Raw genomic sequence first — 22,168 nt, 5'->3', positions numbered from 1 at the left:
AAAATTTAAAAAGGGCCAGAGTTATGGGACTGTAGTGACTGTGTGGTAGGAGATGAGTTTGAAAATTAGGAACGAACCAGATTATGGAGGACCTTGAAAGCCATGGTAAGAAGTTTGAAGTTTACTCTAAGTACACTGAAAATGAGAAAGAAATAAGCAGCCCCACATAGTCAGGAGTTGGACTGGCAATCACAGATAGACTATGCTGTTCTCCCCACTGAAGATGAGCAATTTCTTAGAATATTAACATAAGACAATCTATGGCCATGATGGATGAAAACAAAAATGATACTACTCTGTAATCGTGACTAAACACAGAAAAAATATGAATACTGTATAAACCACAAAATGACCGAACATTTCCCTAACACAGCTAATATGAGTGACTGATGCTTTCTTCTTTTTAACCAATTTCAGCTTTAGTTTTATTCTAATGTTCCATCCTTCTAGATGAGATTTATTAATATATCTAATAATAGAATTAATATTCCTTCCTTAAACACTACCCAACCTAAAATCACCAACACAAGCCCAAGCATTGCCAAATGTCACTGGAGGATTTTAACTAGGAGGTGATGTAACATTTTTTTATTATTATTATTCTCATTGGAAAAAAACAAACAAACAAAAACAAACAACAACTTCTATAGGTCAAGAATAGAAGCAACAAAATGAGTGTGAGGCTGTTTAAGCATTTAGGGGATAATGATGGTAGATTGGACCAAAGTGATACAACAAAACAGTCAAACTCAAGATATATTTCAGAGATGCTATCAGCAGAACTTGCCTATGAAGTGGATGGATATATAGATAAAACAGAAAGCTAAAGTTAGAGACCCAAAATAAAATTGGCTTAAATAAGATAAAAGCCTATTTCTTTTTCACATAAAATCCTGGTTGGCATTACAGCTCTATGAAATCATCAGGGGGACAGGCTCCTTCTTTTTTGCTGTTCCACAATCCTTCAGGTTTACAAACACTAAATGCAGGATCCAAGATGTTTCACCACTACATTCCCATTCCAGCCAACAGGAAGAGAGACGGTGAAGAAGAGGAAGGGATGGTTGAGAAGTAGCACTCATCACTTCTGCTCATATTCCTTTGGCCAGGACTTGGTCTTATGGCCATACCTAACTCAAGGAAGTTTGGAAAATATAGCCTTTATTCTGTGTGACCATATGTTCAACTAAATGGTCTGTTACTGTGCGAGAATAAGAAAACAGTCATTGAAACAGTGGAGAGGAAAGACAAACTCTGGTTGGAGTTAGTCAAGGAAAGAATATAAGATAAGAGGATAGAAGCAGTGAATATAAGCAACTTTTTTTTAAAGACTTTATTTAGAGAGAGAGAGAGAGTGCATGCATGAGTGGGGAGACGTGCTGTGGGAAAGGCAGAGAGAGCAGGAGAGAATTTCAAGCAGACTCTGTGCTGAGCACAGAGCCCAATGTGGGGCTCGGTCTCACAGCCCTGAGATCATTACCTGAGCTAAAATCAAGAGATGGATGCTTAACGGACTGAGCCATTCAGGCGCCCCTATAAGCAACTCTTTTAAAGAGTTTTATTAGAAATGAGAGCCAGATAAATGGGGTGGCAGCTGGAGAAGACCAAAGAATCAAGAAGTTAAGAGAGATGTGGTAACAATGGATACATGTCTTTCAAATCTCCTCCAGCGAAGAACATAATTGCCTATGGTCCCAGGTGCTATGTTCTGAAATTCTTTCTTCACTCATAATAAGATTATATATCCCATGGTCTGCTCACAGCCAGTGACTAGGGGTGGCAGGAAGACCAGGGTAGGCATGTTCCTGCATGACATAGAACTTCTCTGACCAGCAACTTTGGCCTGAGGACTCATCTTTGGCATTGCCAAAATTTTCTTGGAATTACAATGCAACCTTAGACCTTCATCTGTCTCTTCCCTCCTTCCTTCCTTCTTTCCCTCTCCTTCAGATCTCAAATCTGCATCACAATCTGATGATTCTCCCAATCTTTTTCCCATTTTCTCTCACCAGTGTCTGTGAGTGAAATATCCCAATACATTTTTTGTGCATCTAATTCTGTCTTGGAATCTGCTTCTTGGAAGACCTGAATTGATGCAAGAAGAGATACTGGAGCATACTTGTAGCCTGATGGGAATGATCCAGGGATGAGGGGGGAAAGGGAACATGCTTAAGGAAGAGGGAATCATTACAGATGACAAATCCCTGAGTATATGGGATGGGATGCAAGTTTTTAGATGGAGGTACCCAAAGTCACCCATTCTAAAAGGAAGGCAGGCAAAGCCAAGATGGTAGAAGAGTAGGGAACTTCATTTCATCTGGTCCCTTGAATTTAGCTAGATAACTATCAAATCATTATGAACACCTATGAATTCAATCTGAGATGTAGGGAAATAATTGCTGGAATTCTACAAATAGAAAAGTGACCACTTTTTGCAAGGTAGTAGGGACAGAGAAGTGAATCTGAGGGAATATATTGGAAGATAAATGGTGGGGGAAGGGAGCCTCCTTAAGCCAGCTATAGGGAGGTGATAGGAGTGCAAAATCAGAACTTTGAGAAGTCTGCTCCAGTGAGAAACATCCCTGCCTGAAAGGTGCTCAGGTGGCGAAGCAGGGCAAAATCCTAGGTGGGACACTGTGGTCTTAGGGGTTACAGAAAGACTGAGGGGGCCTGAGCTAGCAGAATTGCCAAGCAATGGAGCAGGGTAACTGGCTATGTGAGGGGGCTCTCAGCTTGGTTTGCCATAAACCCTGAACCTCAGCTGAACCTCCCTGCCATCAGTGACCTCTCTAGCAGGGGCCCTGAAAAGGGCAGAAACCTGGTGACCCTCCACCTTCCCCTGGAGGATTATCACAGGCATGCACTGCAGGAGTCCACAGAGTTTGGCACATGCAAAAATGAAAACTGCTTTTCTCTGAGAGTTTACTGAAGAGAGGGGGCGGCGATCTTTCAGCTCTGGGGCTGGAAATCAGGGCATGGCCATTTTTATTTTCATCCTCTGAAGACCCATGGAAAGCCTTCAGGGAACAAAAGCCACATGGAGCAACCAGAAGCAGGCTTACACTAAGCCCAGCCCCCTGGCAAGGCATGGTGCAACTCCGCCCAGGCAAAGACACCTGAGAATCAGTGCAGCTGGTCCCTCCCCCAGAAGACCAGCTTGAACAGCAGGCAAATCCCAAGTTTACACATCACACAGAACTACAAACTCCAGCATGAGAGGAAAATAGTATACAGAATTTGAGGTTTTTTCTCATGATTCTTTTACCTTTCAGCTTAAAATTTTCCTCTTCTTTTTTTCCTTTTCAACTAGTTTCTAATTTTATCAACTCTTTGTTTTTAAGTATTTTTTTAACTTCCATTTTTAAATTTACATTTTATAGACATATTCTTCATTTTTGGCTTCCTTTCACAGTATTCAATTTTATTTTTGTGTATATATAAATTTTGCTCCCTTTACAATTTTGGGATTTAGTGTCCTCTAACAAGCAGACCAATCTCTCACTGGGAGATTATATTGTCTCCCCCCACCCCCATTTTCTTTATCTTTTATTTTTTGGTTTCTGACCTCTTCGAATTTGTCTAATGAGTATTTCGTTTGGGTCGTGATTGATATTTTTATTTCATTCTCTCATTCATCATTATTCTCTGGGCAAAATGATTAGAAGCAGGAATTTATAACAAAAGAAAGAATCAGAGGTAATACTCTCTGCCACAGATTTAACTGATATGGATAGGAGTAAAATGTCGGAGCTGGAACTCAGGATAACAATTATAAAGTTACTAGCTGGGCTTGTAAAAAGGATAAAAGACACTAGAGAATCTCTTAGTGCAGAAATAAAATCTAATCAAGCCAAAATTAAAAATGCTTTAACTGTGATGCAGTCTAAAATAAATGCTCTAATAGCTAGGGTAAATGAGGCAAAAGAGAGAGTCAGTGACAGAGAAAACAAGATGCTGGAAAGGAAGGAAGCTGAGGAAAAGAAAGAAAAACAACTAATGAACCATGAGGGAAGGCTTCAAGAAATCAGCAATATCATAATGCAAAAACAATATTAGAATTATTGGGGTCCCAGAAGAAGAAAGAGATAGGAGGACAGAAGGTATCTTTGAACAAATCATAGCTGAGAACTTCCCTAATCTGGGGAAGGAAACAGGCATTCAAGTCCAAGAGGTAGAGAGAACCCCCATCAAAATCAATAAAATTAGATCAACACACTGATATATAAAAACGAAGCTTGCAAATTTCAGAGATAAAGAGAAAATCCTGAAAGAATCTCGAGACAAGAGGTTCTTAACTTACAAGGGTAGGAACATTAGACTGGTAGCAGACCTAGCCACAGAAACCTGGCAGGCCAGAAAGGACTGGCATGATATATTCGGGATACTAAATGAGAAATACATGCAGCCAAGAATACTTTATTCAGCAAGGCTGCCATTCAGAATGGAAGGAGAGATAAAGAGTGTTCAGGACAAACAGAAAATAAAATAATTTGTGATCACTAAACTAGCTGCGTTAGAAATATCAAAGGGGATCCTGTAAACAAAGAGACAGCCCACAAGTAACATAGACCAGAAAGAACCAGAGATAATCTATAGAAACAGGGACTTTACAGGTAATACAATCAATGGCACTAAATTCTTATCTTTCAATAGTTACTCTGAATGTAAAAGGGCTAAATGCGCCAATCAAAAGACACAGGGTATCAGACTGGATAAAAAAGCAAGACCCATCTATATGCTGTCTACAAGAGACTCCTTTTAGACCTAAAGACACCCCCAGATTGAAAGTGAGAGGATGAAGAACTATTTATTATGCTAGTGGATATCAAAAGAAAGCTGGGGTAGCAATCCTCATATCAGACAAATTAGATTTTAAACCAAAGACTGTAGTAAGGGATGAAGAGAGACACTATATCATACTTAAAGGGTCTACCCAACAAGTAGATCTAACAATTATAAATATTTATGCTCCTAATTTGGGAGCAGCCAATTATATACACCAATTAGTAACAAAATTAAGGAAACACATTGATATAATACAATAATAGTAAGGATCTTCAACACCCACAGCAAAGGAGAGCTCATCAAAGCAGATCAATAAAGAAACAAGGGCTTTGAATGACACGCTGGACCAGATGGACTTCACAGATATACACAGAGCATTCCATCCCAAAGCAACAGAATACATGTTCTTCTCGAGTGCACATGAAACATTCTCTAGAATAGATCACATACAGGGTCACAAATCAGGTTTCAAACAGCACGAAAAGATTGGGATTATTCCTGCCTATTTTCAGGCCACAACACATTGAAACTTGAACTCAATCACAAGAGGAAAGTTGGAAGGAACGCAAACACCTGGACGTTAAAAAGCATCCTACTGAAAGAAGGAATGGGTCAACCAGGAAATTAAAGAAGAATTAAAAAAAAATAGAATTATTTTTCTATTCAAGAAATGAGCAGAAGACATGAACAGATATTTCTCCAAAGAAGACATACAAATGGCCAACAGACACATGAAAAAATGCTCCACATCACTTGGCATCAGAGAAATACAAATCAAAACCAAAATGAGATGCCACCTTACACCAGTTAGAATGGCTAAAATTAACAAGACAGGAAACAGCAAATGTTGGCGAGGATGTGGAGAAAGGTACATTGTTGGTGAGAATGCAAGCTGGTACAGCCACTCTAGAAAACAGTATGGAGGGTCCTCAAGAAGTTAAAAATAGAGCTACCCTACAACCCAGCAATTGTGCTACTATTTACCCCAAAGGTACAAATGTAGTGTCCAAAGGGACACCTGCACCCCAATGTTTATAGCAGCAATGTCCACAATAGCAAGACGGTGGAAAGAGTCAAGATGTCTATCATCAGATGAATAGATAAAGAAGATGTGGTAATATATATAAAGGATGAATACCGACCATCTACATTGAGGTGGATGGAACTGGAGGACATTATGCTGAGCAAAGTAAGTCAGTCAGAGAAGGACAATTATCATGGTTTCACTCATATGTGGAATGTAAGAAACAGTTCAGAAGATCATAGGGTAAGGGAGGGAAAATTTGGAAGTCATCAGAGAGGGAGAAAAACCATGAGAGACTCTTAACTATAGGAAACAAACTGAGGGCTGCTGGAGGAGTTGGGTGGGAGGATGTGGTAATTGAGTGATGGGCACTAAGGAGGACACATGATGAGATGAGCACTGGTTGTTTACTCAGAGTAACTGATGGATTCTTGAACACTGCATTTGAAACCAATGATGTACTATATGTTAGCTAATTGAATTTAAATTAAAAAAAATAAAAAGGAGGACAGCAGAAGACATGGTGCAGATGTAGACTGATAAGTAAAGGTGACAGAAGGAAACAAAGGTTTTTCTTTTCTGAGAAGCATTTGTTTCAACATATGAGGAGAGGTGGGTGAGAGCTGAATTCTAGAGTCAGCCTAACTAGGTTCAAAGGAAAACTCCTTCCAGTACGAGCTGTGTTACTTTGTTCCTCAGTTCCCTCATCTCTAATATGGAGATATTTTGCAGCATCAACTTCAGAAAGGTGAGGGGACTAAATGAGTTCATACTTGAGAGCATGTAGAGCATTAATATTTATCACATAAACATGCAACAAACGTTACCTGTTATTTTCCCAGCAAAATATGAAGGTCATCAGCTGAGATTAAGGAAGGAAAGAAGGTACAGAAAGAGAAGTGAAAGTCATCTTGCAGAATTGGTATATGAGTGCTTACTGGTCATAAGATTAAAGTGATAGAGTCAAGATGACTGCATTTCTTCTGCCACATTTAGCTATTTGGGCACAGACATAAATTAAGCTTGTGATTCTCTACTCTGGGTGCTGTGAGAATCACCTGGAGAGCTTTTAAAATTTACTATGTCTCAGGTCCTCCTCTTCCCCCCCGATTCTGATTAAACTGGCCTGGGATGGGAGTCCAATAGACTTTCAAAGATTCTTATGTGCAGTCAGAGCAGAGAAGCACTGGAGTAAGGGAAGAGCTAACTCAGTTTTACTGAGTTGGGTTTAACTGAGGTTTAGGGGTCTGTCCAGAGGAATTCAGAGGAGGAGAGATCAAGGGAAGGATTAATTATGAATAATAGAATGTAAGTTAGTTAAGGGAAAAATTGAAGGCTTCCATGATGGACTAGAAAATTGGTAGAGCCAGGGCTTGCAGTTCCCACTGGAGTAGAATTGTTGATGTGGAAGGTACTCTAGAACAGAAATAGCTCATGATCATATATCTTTATCCCAAGTGCCAAATACATTGTAAGCCCTCAGATGTTTTACATAACACCACAAAAATTTAAGTAATTGAAGTACACCATGAGAATTATTCTTGTTCTTGTTCCTAAGAAGTTATGACTTGAATCCAATTGACATAAAAGGGTTTTGTTCTAAAAGGAGCTCAGTTAGAGAGAACAGAATCTACTATATCTAATTTAAGTAGGAAATAATGTATTACAGTGTAGTAAGTGGGTCACAGAATTGATGAGGGGGCTAAAGCAACAGACACTGCTTTTCCAGGAAAAACTAACAAAGCTACACAATGAAACTGGACTTAGTAATTTTTGCAACTGCCATGGTTGATATTCTCCTTTTATAGTAATTCAGCAGGATAAACGACAGGAAAACCATCATATAAGAGAGGTACCAAATATACACCAATGCAATCTGAAGTCATTTTACATGCCACTACTTAGGAGAAATAGAAAAGTACTAAGTATTGAAAACTATGTCCACAAAGTCAAGAAACATGAAATAAATCTATTTTTAAGGAGTTATTTGTAACTTTGTCAAATAATATGCTCAATTTATCTTTTTTTCCATCATCCTGATATCTTTTTAGGTGAAGGACCTCTAAATTTAAGACAAAGGGTTCCATTGTTAATCTTAAAAAATGTCCAATAAATATGACTTTCCCTGTTATTATACTTTTTTCCAGATTAGCAATTAAACCTATTGCTTTAAATTTAGAGTATTTCATTTGAAACTTTTTGAACATTATTATTTGAAAATGTAAGTAATATATAGTTTAAACAGGAGTTTAAACTATGTTTCCCAACTTTGTGGACAGCTTGCACAGTAAAAACAGCTCAAGCCAATTATCTTCTCTTTACTTTTTTTTTTTTTTTAAGATTTTATTTTATTTGAGAGAGAGCAAGAGAGCACGTGCGAGAGAGAGCATCAGCGCATGAGCAGGGGGATGTGCAGAAGGAGAACCTGGGATCATGATCTGAGCAGAAGGCAGACACTTAACTGACTGAGACACCCAGGTGCCCTCTTTACTTCTAATGCACAACTCCAAAATGAAGTTTGCTTGCTTGCTTTCTCTCTTGCTCTCTTCTCCTTCCTTCCTTCCTTCCTTCCTCCCTCCCTCCCTCCCTCCCTTTTCTTCCTTTCCTTCTTTCTAAAAAAAGAGAGGTTTTCACTAGAATCTAGAGGAAATGCAAATAACAGATTAGTCAGGGTTAAAGAAATTCATTGTAACAGGATAGGAAAAACATTGTTTCAAAGAGCCATCCCTTCATTTAGGAGAAATCACTTCTTTAGGTTTTAAATTTCACTGTTCTTCTTCTGTTTTGAATTATTCTTTGCCTGTGCTTCTTTCATAATTTCTTTTTTTCTTTGCCCTCTTTTTCCAAATAAGATCTCTCAAGGCTCATTAGAAATACCATTATTGAAAAAGCACATGAGATGTGGGGTAGAAATTTCTGGAGTTAAGGCTGGGGTCTAAAGAAAAATTACCTCGCCTTAACATTTACATCTGCATTCTTAAACACAATGGCACAATATGATCTCTGGAAGCATCAACAAGTACTTATAGAAAAAAGTAATTGATACACAAGGCTAGTATCGATTTCACAAGTCCCGATGTTCCTAATAGGTCAAAGTAAGTTAAAAACATTTCAGGTTTTCTCATCTGTATCTTGCATCTCATAAACTTCTTGTAGATTTTATTTTAATTAGCTGTATATTATTGTCTTAAAAATAACATGTAAATTTTAATATCCTATCTGGAAACAGAATAATGTATTTACAAAGATAAAAAAAATGTTATTTCTGTTAGGTGGAGATGGGGATCAAGATTTAATTTTTCTTCATACATTTTACAAATTGACCCAGGATTATTCTTCAAAAAGACTACCTTTTCCGCACTGCATCTGTAGTGTCATTTTTTTGGTCACAAATCAGGTGAGCAAATGTGTTTGGCTCTGTTTATGGATTCTCTATTCTCTTTCTTTGATCTGTTTTCTATGTTTGCATTTATATCACACTAAATTAATTATCATCTTGTAACAGATCTCCATATCTGTTAATGTAAGTCCTCCACTTGTTCTTTAAGATTTCCTTGGATATTCTTGGCCTTTTGCATTTCCATGTAATTTTTTTTTAATTAAAGATTTTATTTATTTGAGAGAGAGAGAGAGAGCACTGAAAGAGAGGGAGAGGGAGAAGTAGACTCCCCGCTGAGCAGGCAGCCCAATGTGATGTGGAGCTCAATCCCAAGACCCTGAGATCATGACCTGAGCCGAAGGCAGATACTCAACATCCTGAACCACCCAAGCACCCCAGCATTTCCATGTAATTTTAAAATCAACTTTAGAATTAACTTGTCATATTCCAGCAAAAACTAACAAACAAACCCCAAAAGCTTGCTGGGAATTTTATTGGAACTGCTTTGAATCTTTAGATCAATTTGGAGAGAAGTGATATTTTTACTTTGGTATATTCTACCACTTATTTAGCTCTTCATGCCTGTGATATTTTGTAATCTTCCGCGTAGTGGTCTCATACGTCTTTTGCTTACTTTATACCTAGGCATACTATATGTTTAATGCTCCTGTAAACAGCATAAAATTTAAAATTTCATTTCTATTTGTTTGTAGCTGGTATTTTTTTAAATTATTACTGTATTCGATAGATATCCTTAGTAAATACAGTTCTTAATTTTGTTTTATCTACAAAATGTGTTAGCTTTTCCACATATCCTGTCATATCATTTGTGAATAATGAAATTTAAGAACTTCTAATTTTGACACAATTTCAGACTTATAGAAAAGTTACGAGAATAGTAAAAAAAAAAATCTGTATTCTCTTTACCCAGATTCTCCAAATGTTACCATTTTACCACATTTGCTGAACTATGCCTCTTTCAATATATATACATATGTTTTTTCTGAGTCATTTGAGAATAAGGTGTGACATGATACCCCTTAACCCCCAAACACTTCACTGTGGATTTCTTAAAAACAAGGGCAGTACAATGATCAGATTTAGGAAATTAACATCGACACAATACCATCACCTAATCAAAGTCCTCATTCAAATTTTGCCAGTTGTCCCATGTTGTCCCAGAAAATTCCATATCATAAGTTGCAGTCATGAGTTATATGTCTCTTTAGTCTCCTTTATTCAGGATCAGTCCCACCACCTTTACTTGTCTTTCCTAATCTCTACATTTTGAAGACCACAGACCACTATTGAATGCCCCTCAGTTCAGTGTTCAGGATGTTTCCTCATGATTATATTCAAGTTATGCATTTTATTGGCGGGAATGCCAAAGACGTGATGTTATGTTTTCCTCACTACTTTGTATCAGGAGACACATGTTATCAATTTGTCCTGTTACTGGTGATGTTAACTTTGATCATTAATTATGGTCATGTCTGCCAGGTTTCCCCATGTGAATGTTAGGAGTTTTCCCATTGTAATTAATATGTATTTGTGGAGATTATGAGTCTATATAAATATTCTATAACTCATCATACTTTCAGCCCACTTGTTTTAGTATCTATAAAAATGATTCTTTCCTGAATCATAGACAAAAAAAATTAATTCTATCATTTTTTCTGCATTAAATGGAATTTTACTGTGACAAAGAGCTAATCTTTCATTGTTTATTCATTCATGTATTTACTTATTTATTTAAATGAATATGGGCTCATGGTTTGTGATTCTCCTCAATGACTTATAATCAATTACTATCATTTATTTAGATGCTCAAACTATCCTAGATTTGGCCAGTGGGAGCCATTCAAGTTGGGTTCCATGCCATTTTAACATACCCCCATCATTCTTTAAGTACTTTTTAATTTTCTGGGACAAGATATTCAGGGCTCATCTCATTCATTCTCAGCCTTAAACCAGAAAGTAGTCATTTCTCAAAGAAACGGTTCATTAAGTGGAGGATCATTTTAGCAGAGAATTGTATTAAGAAACAAAGATCTGGGTGCTAGATATACTGGATGTGCTCATTGTTATTGAGATGCTATTGTTTCTAAGGCTTCTCAGTAGATAGAAACACATATATATGTATTGTTTACATGTGTCTGTGTATGTACATATGTACATGATAAAAGTGTGTGTACACATACATGTGTATCTAAGCTTTTTTTTGTTACTGATACTTCCAATTCCGAGTCAACACCAAAGAGTTTGTTTTTAGCTTTCTTCTTCATTAATTTTTAGTCTTCCCACCAACAAGTGAGAAATCTGGCTCCCATTATTCACAATACATTTAGTTATTTGGTCAATCTTTCAGTCTTTTTGCAAGTTTCCCCAGTCATTTTTTGTCAGAATGATTACCCTTAGGAGATTCCTCAAGAAGGGTCAATGGGCACAAAAACTCATGAAATCTTACCATGTTTAAACGTTTTCCTAAAGCCCTGGCATCAAAAAAATAGCTCTAATACAAATAAAATCCTTGGTTCACACTTTTCCTTAAGGTTTTTTTTTTGTCTTGTTTTAAAGGTTGCATCATTATTGCCTTTCTCTGAATGTTGTTTTAGAGAAGTCTGATGTCAGACTAATTCTCTTGCCTCTGTAAGTTATTTGATTTTTTTTTTTCTGAAGTCAACAAGGATTTTTCTTTGTTTAAAAAAAATCTAATAGTTTTGAGTGTTCTGAACCAATTTTCCCAGTTTGGAGTGTGGTGGTATCATTTGCTTCTACTTCATAGAGCTCTTATTTGCGGGGGGCGGGAGGTCATGGGGGCTCATTAGTTCATAAAGTGGTCTTGTTTTCTGTTTCCTTCATATAATAGCTTTATATAGTTTTAGTCTGTTTTTGCCTATTTATGTCATGGAAATTCAGGGTGATTTTTACAAGGTTCCTAGTCAAAGGGTGCCCCCTCCTGTCAGTGGAGAGTTTTTAATAAGCAGTTTTTGCTGTCAGTGATGGAGAGTTGGGAGAGTTCTGTCTGAGTCCTGTTATTATGATTCCTCTGTCTTATAAGACCCCACATTCTCCCTTTTGCTTCTTTTCCCCGTATTTTCCAATGTACAAAGGAATCCTCAATAAGAAATTACTTAAAGGTTTCAATTTTTGAAATTAATAAAGTTGGGTGTTTTTTTTTTTAAATATTAGGTTTACATAAAAATAGAGCAGAAAATACAGAGGGTTCCCATAAACTTTTTCTCCCCCAACAGCAGTTCCCCCATTATTAAAACATTGCGTTAGTGTGGTACATTTCTTATAACTGATGAACCAATACTGATACACTATCATTAAGTAAAGTCTGTAGTTTATACTAGATTGTTATTTGCGTTATACAATTTTAAGAGTTTTGAGAAATGCATAATGTCATGTATCTGCCAGTACAATAGCATGTAAAATAGTTTCACTCTCCTAAAAATCCTTTGCTCTGCCTAGTCATCCTTCTCTCCATTCCCAATCTCCGCTTAAAACCCTGGCAATTACTGATCCTTTTCTTATATCTATAGTTTTACCTTTCCCAAAGTATCATGTAGTTGGAATCATACAGATACCTTCTCTGCCCTCTCCCTCTAGCTCACTCTGTCACCAGTATCTCCCTGGAAGGAGCTTGAACATGTTTTTGTCTTTTGTGGTTGCCACCCAAGAGCTGGGCTCCTGGAATGCCGGACTCTGATAGCCAAAGGGGCTTGCATTCATGAGTCCCACAGGACCGTGGCAAACAGAAGCACTTGTTAACAGGCACAGGAGTACTTGCCTGTGGCTTTATGCCTGGTTTCAGTGCAGAGGGAGCAAGCAAAAAACCCATCTACTTTTCCTATGGAAGGGCTCTAACTTACATGCCTTCTCAGCTGCTGCCTGAGGGTCTAGGTACTGGCTGCAATCCTCCCCTTTGGAACACTGACAGGTCTTGGCAAACCCTCAACTACTAGGAGCCACATGAAAAAAAGAAGGTAGCTTGGACAATTACAAAGGATTGAGAGACAACCAAGAGCTCAAACTGAGCTAATCAATAAGGTTAATCTCCTACATGAGATTAACCACTCCATAAAGACTAGAAATGGTGGCTATTTTATCTAATGCATGGAAACCAACACAGAGTCTGGGAACATATTCCAAACAAACAAGCAAAAGATAAAACTCTAGAAACATAGTTTAATGAAGAAGAGACAAGTGGATTACCTGATAAACAGTTCAAAACAACAGTCATAAAGATGGTCACAAAGGTGAGGAGAACGATGTATGAACAAGTGAAAATTTCAACAGAGATAGAAAATATGAGAAAGTGACAAACAGAAGTCACAGAACAGAAGACTATGACAAAAATTTTAGTAGAGGGGTTCAATAGTAAACTAGATCAAATGAAAGAAATGATCACCAAACTCAAAGACAGGGCACTGAAATTCATCCAATTAGAGGAGCAAAAGGAAAAAAAAAAAAAGAATGAAAAGAGTGAAGATAAATTAAGGAACTTATGGGACACCATTAAATAGACCAATATTCACTCAATAGGGGCCCCAGAAAGGTTGAGAGAAAGGGACAGGAAGCTTATTCAAAGAAATAATGGCTGAAAACTTCTTCAACATGGAAAAAGAAACAGAGATCCAGATCTAGGATGTAAAGACAATTCCAAAAATATAAATCCAAGGAGGCCCATGCCAACACACGTTATAATTTAATTGCCTCAAGTTAAAGACAAGGAGAGAATCTTAAAAGCTGCCACAGAAAAACAATTTGTTATATACAAAAGAAACCCCATAAGACTATCAGCAGATTTTTCAGCAGAAACTTTGCAGACCACAAGACGGTGGTATGATATATTGAAAGGGCTGAAAAAAACCAAAATGACAACCAAGAATACACTGCCCAGCTAACGGGACCTTCAGAATTGAAAGAAAGATAAAGAGGTTTCAATACAAGAAAAAGCTGAAGGAGTTCATCACCTCTAGACTGGCCTTACAAGAAATGTTAAAGGGAGTTTTTCAAGCTCAACCAAAAGGATGCTAATTAGTAATAGGAAAATATATGCAGGTATAAATCTCATTGGTAAAGATAAATACATAGCTTAATTCAGAATATTCTAATGTTATAATGGTGATGGGTAAATCACTTATAACTCTACCATGAAGATTAAAAGATAAAATTACATATCAAAAAACCATAAAACTACAATAATTTGTCAATGGATATACAAGGTAAAAAATGTAAATTGTGGCTTCAAATACATAAAATTCAGGGAGGAAAAGCGTAAAAATGTAGAGCATTAGAAGTTAAGTTATCAGCTTAAAATAGATTGTTATAAAACGTTGTATATAAGCCTAGTAACACATAAGAGAGAAAGAGAAAGGAATCTACACATACCACTACAGAAAATCATCAAATTACAAAGAAAGACATCAGAGAGGAACAAAACACCAAAGAAATTAGTCAGGAAACAATGAATAAAATGGAAATGATAAATCTACAGCTATCAATACTTATTTTAAATATAAATGGACTAAAATATCCAATCAAAAGACATGAAAGGATTTAAAAAAAAACAAGCAAGACCCACTATCTGCTGCCTACAAGAGACTTACTTTAAGTATACACATAGACTGAAAGTGAAGCAATAGGGGGGAAAAGGTCCAAGCAAATGGAAACCAAAAGAAAGCAGGATAGCTATACTTCTATCTGACAAAACAGACTTTTAGCCAAAGACTGAAATAAGAGACAATGAAGGTTATTATATCATAACAAAGGGATTAATCCAACAAGAGGATAAAACATTTATAAATATTTATGCACTCAACATGGGAGAACCTAGATATAGAAAGCAAATATTAACACACCCAAAAGGAGAAATAGACAGCAACATACAGTAACAGTAAAGAATTTTATCAACCCACTTAAAACAACAGATACATCATCCAGACAGAAAATGTAACTTAAGACCAGAGGGACTTAACAGACATTTAAAGAATATTCCATAAAACAGAAAAATATACATTCTTCTGAAGTACACATGGAATATTTTCCAGGAAGATTATAAGTTACATCACAAAACAAGTCTTAATAGATTGAAGAAGACTGAATCATATCAAGCATCTTTTCAAATGATATGATTCACAATGATATGGGATAAAAAATTAGTTGACAAAAAGAAAACTAGAAAATTCATAAATGTATGGAGATTAAACTATATGTTACTGAACAGCCAAAGGGTCCAGGAAGAAATCAAAAGAGACCTAAAAAAGTATCTTGAAAGAAATGAAAATGTAAATACAACATACAAAACATAAGTTTCAGCAAAATCAGTTCTAAGGGAACTTCATAGCAATAAATTAACATTAAGAAAAAGGAAAGATCACAGAAAAACATCCTTACACTGCAAGGAACTAGAAAAAAAAACAAAACACTAAACCTGAAGTTAGTAGAAAGAAGGAAATAACAAAAAATCATAGTAGAAATAAAGAAAAATAAAAAAGATCACTAAAACTATAAGCTGTTTTTTTTAAAAGATAAAATAGACAAAACTTTAGCTACTCTTACCAAGACAAAAGAGAGGATTCAAATAAATAAAACTAGAAATGAAATGGGGGCTCTTGTTTTAAAGGTTGCATCATTATTGTCTTTCTCTGAATATTGTTTTAGAGAAGTCTGATGGGTACAATTGATACCAGATAAATCCAAATAATCATCGAAAAATACTACGAAAAATATATACCAACAAACTGGAAAACGTAGATGAAATGAAAAAATTCCTGAAACATACAACCTATCAAGACTGAATCACAAAAAAAATATAAAATCTGAACAGATTACTAGGAAGGAGATAGAATCAGCAATGAAAAGCCTTCCAACAAAGAAAGTCTAAGACTAGACTGTTTCACTGCTGAATTCCATTAAATATTTAAAGAAAGATTAATACCAATCCCTCTCAAAACACTTCCAAAAACAAAGAAGAGGAGTAAACACTTTCAAACTCCTTTTATGAGGACAGTATTACCATGATAACAAAATTAGGGTCACTACAAGAAAAGGAAATTATAGGTCAATATCCTGGATGAATATAAATGCACAAATCCTCAATAAAATATTAACAAACTAAATTCAACAATGCATCAGAAAGATCATTACACCGTGATCTAGTAGGATTTATTGCAGGGATGTAAGGATGACTCAAAATATGTAAATCAATCAATGTGATATACCACATTAACAAAATGAAGGATAAAAGCCATATGATAATCCTAATAGATGCAGAAAAAGCATTTGACAAAATTTGACATCCATTCATGATAAAAACTCAGCAGATGGATGTAGAGAGAATATATCTTAGCATAATAAAGACCATATATGACAAGTCCACAGCTAACATCATACTGAACAGTTAAAGGCTAAAAGCTTTTCTTCTAAGATCAGGAACAAGACAAGGATGCCCAGTCTCACAATTTTTATTCAGTGTAGTACTGGAAGTCCTCGCCAGAGCAATTAGGCAAGAAAATAAAAATAAAGGCATTCAAATTGGAAAGAAAGAAGTAAAATTGTCTCTATTTGCAGACATGATATAAAGAAAAACCTAAGGACTCCACTAAAAGTTTGTTAGAACTAATCAGCAATTTCAGTAAAGTTGCAGGATACAAAATCAATATACAAAAGTCTGTTATGTTCCTATATGCTAATAAAGAACTACCAGAAAACTAAATTAAGAAAACAACTCCATTTACAATTGTATAGAAAAGAATAAAACACCTAGGAATAAATTTAATCAAGGGGTGAAAGAACTGCACACTGAAAACTGTAAGACATTGCGGAACACAAAGAAATAAAACGATATTCCATCTTCATGGAATAGAGGAATTAATAGTTAAAATGTCCACACTACCCAAAGCATTCTACAGATTCAACACAATCCCTATAAAAATTCCAGTGGTATTTTTCACAGAAATAGAACAATCTCAAAATTTGTATGGAACCACAAAAGAACCCAAATAGCCAAAACAATCTTATGAAAGAAGAACAAAGCTAGAGGCATGGTGCTCTGATTGCAAATTGCATTACAAAGCTACAGTAAACAAACCAGTATCATATTGACATAAAAACAGACACATAAATCAACAGAACAGAAAAGAGAAGCCAGAAATAAACCCACACATTTATGGTCAATTAATTTACAGAAAAGGGGCCAAGAATATACAATGCGGAAAGAATCATCTCTTCATAAATGACTTTATTTCTGTTGATCTATTTCTGGGCTTTCTATGCTGTTCCATTGATCTATTTTGTCTACTTGTTTACCAATATCACATTGTTTTGATTATTTTTGCTTTATATTAAGTCTTGAAGCTAGGTAGTATCAGCCATCCAACTTTGTTCTTTTTCTTCAATACTTTGTTGACTATTCTTGGTCTTGTGCATTTTCACCTAAAACTTATAACCAGTTTATCCATATTCAGAAGAAAACTGGCTGGCATTTTTTTCCTCCCTGTGGGAAAATTTTATTTATTTTTAAAAACAAAGCTGGGGGCATCACGTTGCCAGATTTCAAGCTATACTACAAAGCTGTGATCACAAAGACAGCATGGTACTGGCTTACAAAAACAGACACATAGACCAACAGAACAGAATAGAGAACCCAGAAATGGACCCTCGGCTCTTTGGGCAACTAATGTTTGACAAAGCAGGAAAAAACATCTGGTGGAAGAAAGACAGTCTCTTCAATAAATGGTGCTGGGAAAATTGGACAGCTACATGCAAAAGAATGAAACTTGACCACTCTCTCACACCACACACAAAGATAAACTCCAAATGGATGAAAGACCTCGATGTGAGATAGGAATCCATCAAAATCCTAGAGAAGAACATAGGCTGCAACCTCTTTGACATCGGCCACAGCAACTTTTTACATGACACATCTCCAAAGGCAAGAGAAACAAAAGAAAAAATGAACTTGTGGGACTTCATCAAGATAAAAAGCTTCTTCACAGTCAAGGAAAGGGTCAAAAACACTAAGAGGCAGCCTACGGAATGGGAGAAAATATTTGCAAATGACACTACAGATAAAAGATTAGTATCTAAGATCTACAAAGAACTTCTCAAACTCAATACACAGGAAACAATAATCAAATCAAAAAATGGGCAGAAGGTATGAACAGACACTTTTTCAATGAAGACATACAAATGGCTAATAGACACATGAAAAAATTTTCAAAATCATTAGCCATCAGGGAAATTCAAATCAAAACCACACTGAGATACCACCTTATGCCAGTTAGAATGGCAAAAATTGACAAGGCAGGAAACAACAAATGTTGGAGAGGATGTGGAGAAAGGGGAACCCTCTTACACTGTTGGTGGGAATGCAAGTTGGTACAGCCACTTTGGAAAACAGTGTGGAGGTCCCTTAAAAAGTTAAAAATTGAGCTACCCTATGACCCAGCCGTTGCACTACTGGGTATTTACCCCAAAGATACAGACGTAGTGAAGAGAAGGGCCATACGCACCCCAATGTTCATAGCAGCATTGTCCGCAATAGCTAAATTGTAGCAGGAGCCAAGATGCCCTTCAGCAGATGACTGGATTAAGAAGATGTGGTCCATATATACAATGGAACATTACTCAGCCATCAAAAAGAAGGATTTCACAACATTTGCAGCAACATGGACGGGACTGGAGGACATAATGCCTAAGTGAAATAAGTCAAGCAGAGAAAGACAATTATCATATGGCTTCACTCATTTATGGAACATAAGAAATAGGAAGATTGGTAGAAGAAAGGGAAGAATGAAGGGGGGTAAACAGAAGGGGGGATGAACCATGAGAGACTATGGACTCTGGGAAACAAACCAAGGGCTTCAGAGGAGAGGGGGGTGGGGGATTGGGATAGGCCGGTGATGGGTATTAAGGAGGGCAAGTATTGCATGGTGCACTGGGTGTTATACGCAAGTAATGAATCATGGAACTTTACATCAAAAACTAGGGATGTACCATATGGTGACTAACATAACATAATAAAAAATTATTATTGAGGCTAAAAAAATTTTTTAAATTTTTTGTTATGTTCAGTTAGCCAACATATTGTACATCATAAGCTTTTGTTGTAGTGTTCAACGATTCGTTAGTTCTGTATAACACCCAGTGCTCATCCCAACAGATAACCTGCTGGCATTTTGATTTGGATTACATTAAATCTGTATATCAAGTTGGAAAGAACTGATACGTTAATACTGAATTTTCCTACCAATGAACATAGATATCTATTTAATCTTTTTTATTCCTCTCATCAAAGTTTTATAGCTTTCCTTACATAGATCTTGTAAATATTGTTTGATTTATGACTAAATATTTCATTTTGGGGGGTCATAATGTAAATGGCATCATTTTAAATTTTAAACTCCCATTCTTTTTTTAATAATTTTTTATTAGGGGAGGAGCAGAGGGAGAGGGAGAAGCAGACTCCCTGCTGAGCAGGGAGCCCAATGCGGGGCTCAATCCCAGGACCCTGGGATCAGGACCTGAGCTGAAGCAGACCCTTAACCGACTGAGCCACCCAGGCACCCCTAAACTCCAATTCTTCATTGCTGGTGTATAGGACAGCAATTGACTTCTGTATATTAACTTGTATTTTACAATCTTGCTGTGATCATTTATTAGTTCCAACAGGATTTTTATTGTTGTGGATCATTTAGGATTTTCTAGATATGCAATAATGTCATCTGAGAACAAAAAAAAATATTTTATTTTTTCCTTCCAAAGCCATATACTTTTTATTTCCTTTTGTTGTCTTATTACATTAGCTAGAACTTCCAGAACATGTTGACTAGGAATGGTGAGAGGGGACATTCTGTATTATCCCTCATTTTAGAGGGAAAACATCTAGTTTCTCATCATTAAGTGTGATGTTAGCTGTAGGGTTTTTTGTAAATCTTGTTCATCAAGTTGAAAGTTCCACTCTATTGCTAGTTTGCTGAGAGTTTTGGATTTGGTCAAATGCTTTTTGTGTATCTACTGATATGATCATATGATTTTTCTTCTTTAGTCTGTTGATATAACTGACAGATTAGTTGAACCATCCTTCCATACCTGGAATAAATATCATTTGCATGGCACATAATTATTTTTGTACATTGCTGGATTCAATTTCCTTATATTTTGCTGAGAATTTTGCACTTATGTTATAAGAAATATGGGTCTGTAATATTCCTTTTTGGTAATTTCTTTGCCTGGTTTTTGTATTGGGGGGTAACGCTGACCTCATAGAATGAGTTGGGAAGTAATCCCTCTGCTTCTTTTTTGTATAAGAGATTGAAGAGAGTTAGTATAACACAAGCTCTAAATGCTTAAGAATCTGCTTATTTGTGCTATTTTTAAAATAATTGGATGTGTAAACATTTGAGGTTTGCACTGGTGGGGCTTTTGAGCTAATAGGTCTCATCCTATAGTAAAGAAATAAACAAACTAGGACCCAATTTGCACAGGCCATCTTTGGCTCATTCATATACTAATGTCTTTCATATTTTGGAAATTTGGGGGCCGTTATTTCATCAAATATCCTTTTGCACCTTTCTCTCTTTTCTCTCTTTCTAGGCTTCCTCTCACATAAATGTTGCTATACTTGATAGTGTCCTACAGGTCTCTTAGGCCCTGTTCGTTGCTCTTCATACTCTTCTCTTTCCGCTCTTCAGCCTGAATCATCTCAATTAGCCAATCTTCAAGTAAACTGATTCTTCTACTTGTCCAAATCTGCTGCTGAACCTCTCCAGTGAGTTTCTCATTTATTATTGTACTCTTCAACTCCAGCGTTTCTATCTAGTTCCTTTTTACAATTTTTTGACAGTTTCTCTTTGGCATTATTCTTAGAGTTTCCATTAGCAATTTAAGCATATTTAAAAATACTGATTAAAAATTTTTGTCTAATAAGTCCAATTTCTGGACTTCCTTACAGTTTATTATTTCCTCCCCATATATGGGCCATACTTCCTTGTTTCTTGCATGCCCTGAAATTTTTTGTCAAAAATTGGGCATTTCTAGTACTACAATGTGACAACTCTGGAAATTACGTATTCCCCCTCCCCAGAGTTTGTTGTAACTGCTTTAGTTGTTTCTGTGATTTTAAAATGACTTTTCTGCACCAATTTTGTAAAGTCTTGTGGTCTTTGTTGTGCGTGGCCACTGAAGTCTCTGCTCCATTAGCTTAGTGGTCAGCAAGTCATTCATCAGAAATTTCCTAAAATGTCAAAACTCAGCTGATTTTTCTTAATTGTTCACCTGATTGTTTTAAGCCCTTGATTAGTTTCCAGAGTCCAGTAAAGTTAATTCAATAATCCCTGTCAGTTTATTGGCTGATTTTGTGGACGGATTGGTTTTTGGTGCTTCCTATACACAATTTTTCTCTGGCATTACTCAGCATTCTACTTTTATCTAAGAAAGAAGGCGAAGATTCTACCAACCTACCTAACTATATCTCTTATGTTAAGGAAAAAAAAAAAGGAAATACAAATCATAAAATATAAGTGGCTCCTGGTGGGAATAGGAGGAAAGAGGAACAGAAGCTAGATTTCTTTACATACACCTTGTTTTGTAGATTTTACTTTGGATCCACATATTTACATAATTATTAAAAAATTAAAATATTACAAAAATGTTACCTAAACAAACTATTCCCAGAGTCATACACTTGCCCATGTCTAATTAACATTTATGTGGAGAAGCTGAGATTTCAATTCAGACAGTCTAACTACAAAAGCAACAACATTAACTATTATGCTAAACTATGTGGTATTAAGAGACATAACATAGGTAAAACACCTGGCAAATCAATAAAAAATTAGCTCCAAAGGGTCTATTAGAATAGAGTTATAAGTAAGTCTTACATTTTCCTTACAAAAAGTTTGACAAACAGACTTATTATTTTTGATTACATAAAGAAATGAATACAACCCTTATCCCATATATGGACA

The sequence above is a fragment of the Ailuropoda melanoleuca genome, chromosome 13, assembly GCF_002007445.2.
Source record: "Ailuropoda melanoleuca isolate Jingjing chromosome 13, ASM200744v2, whole genome shotgun sequence".
NCBI lineage: Eukaryota > Metazoa > Chordata > Mammalia > Carnivora > Ursidae > Ailuropoda > Ailuropoda melanoleuca.
The sequence above is the reverse complement of the archived record's forward strand: the minus strand, read 5'-3'. Positions refer to the sequence as shown.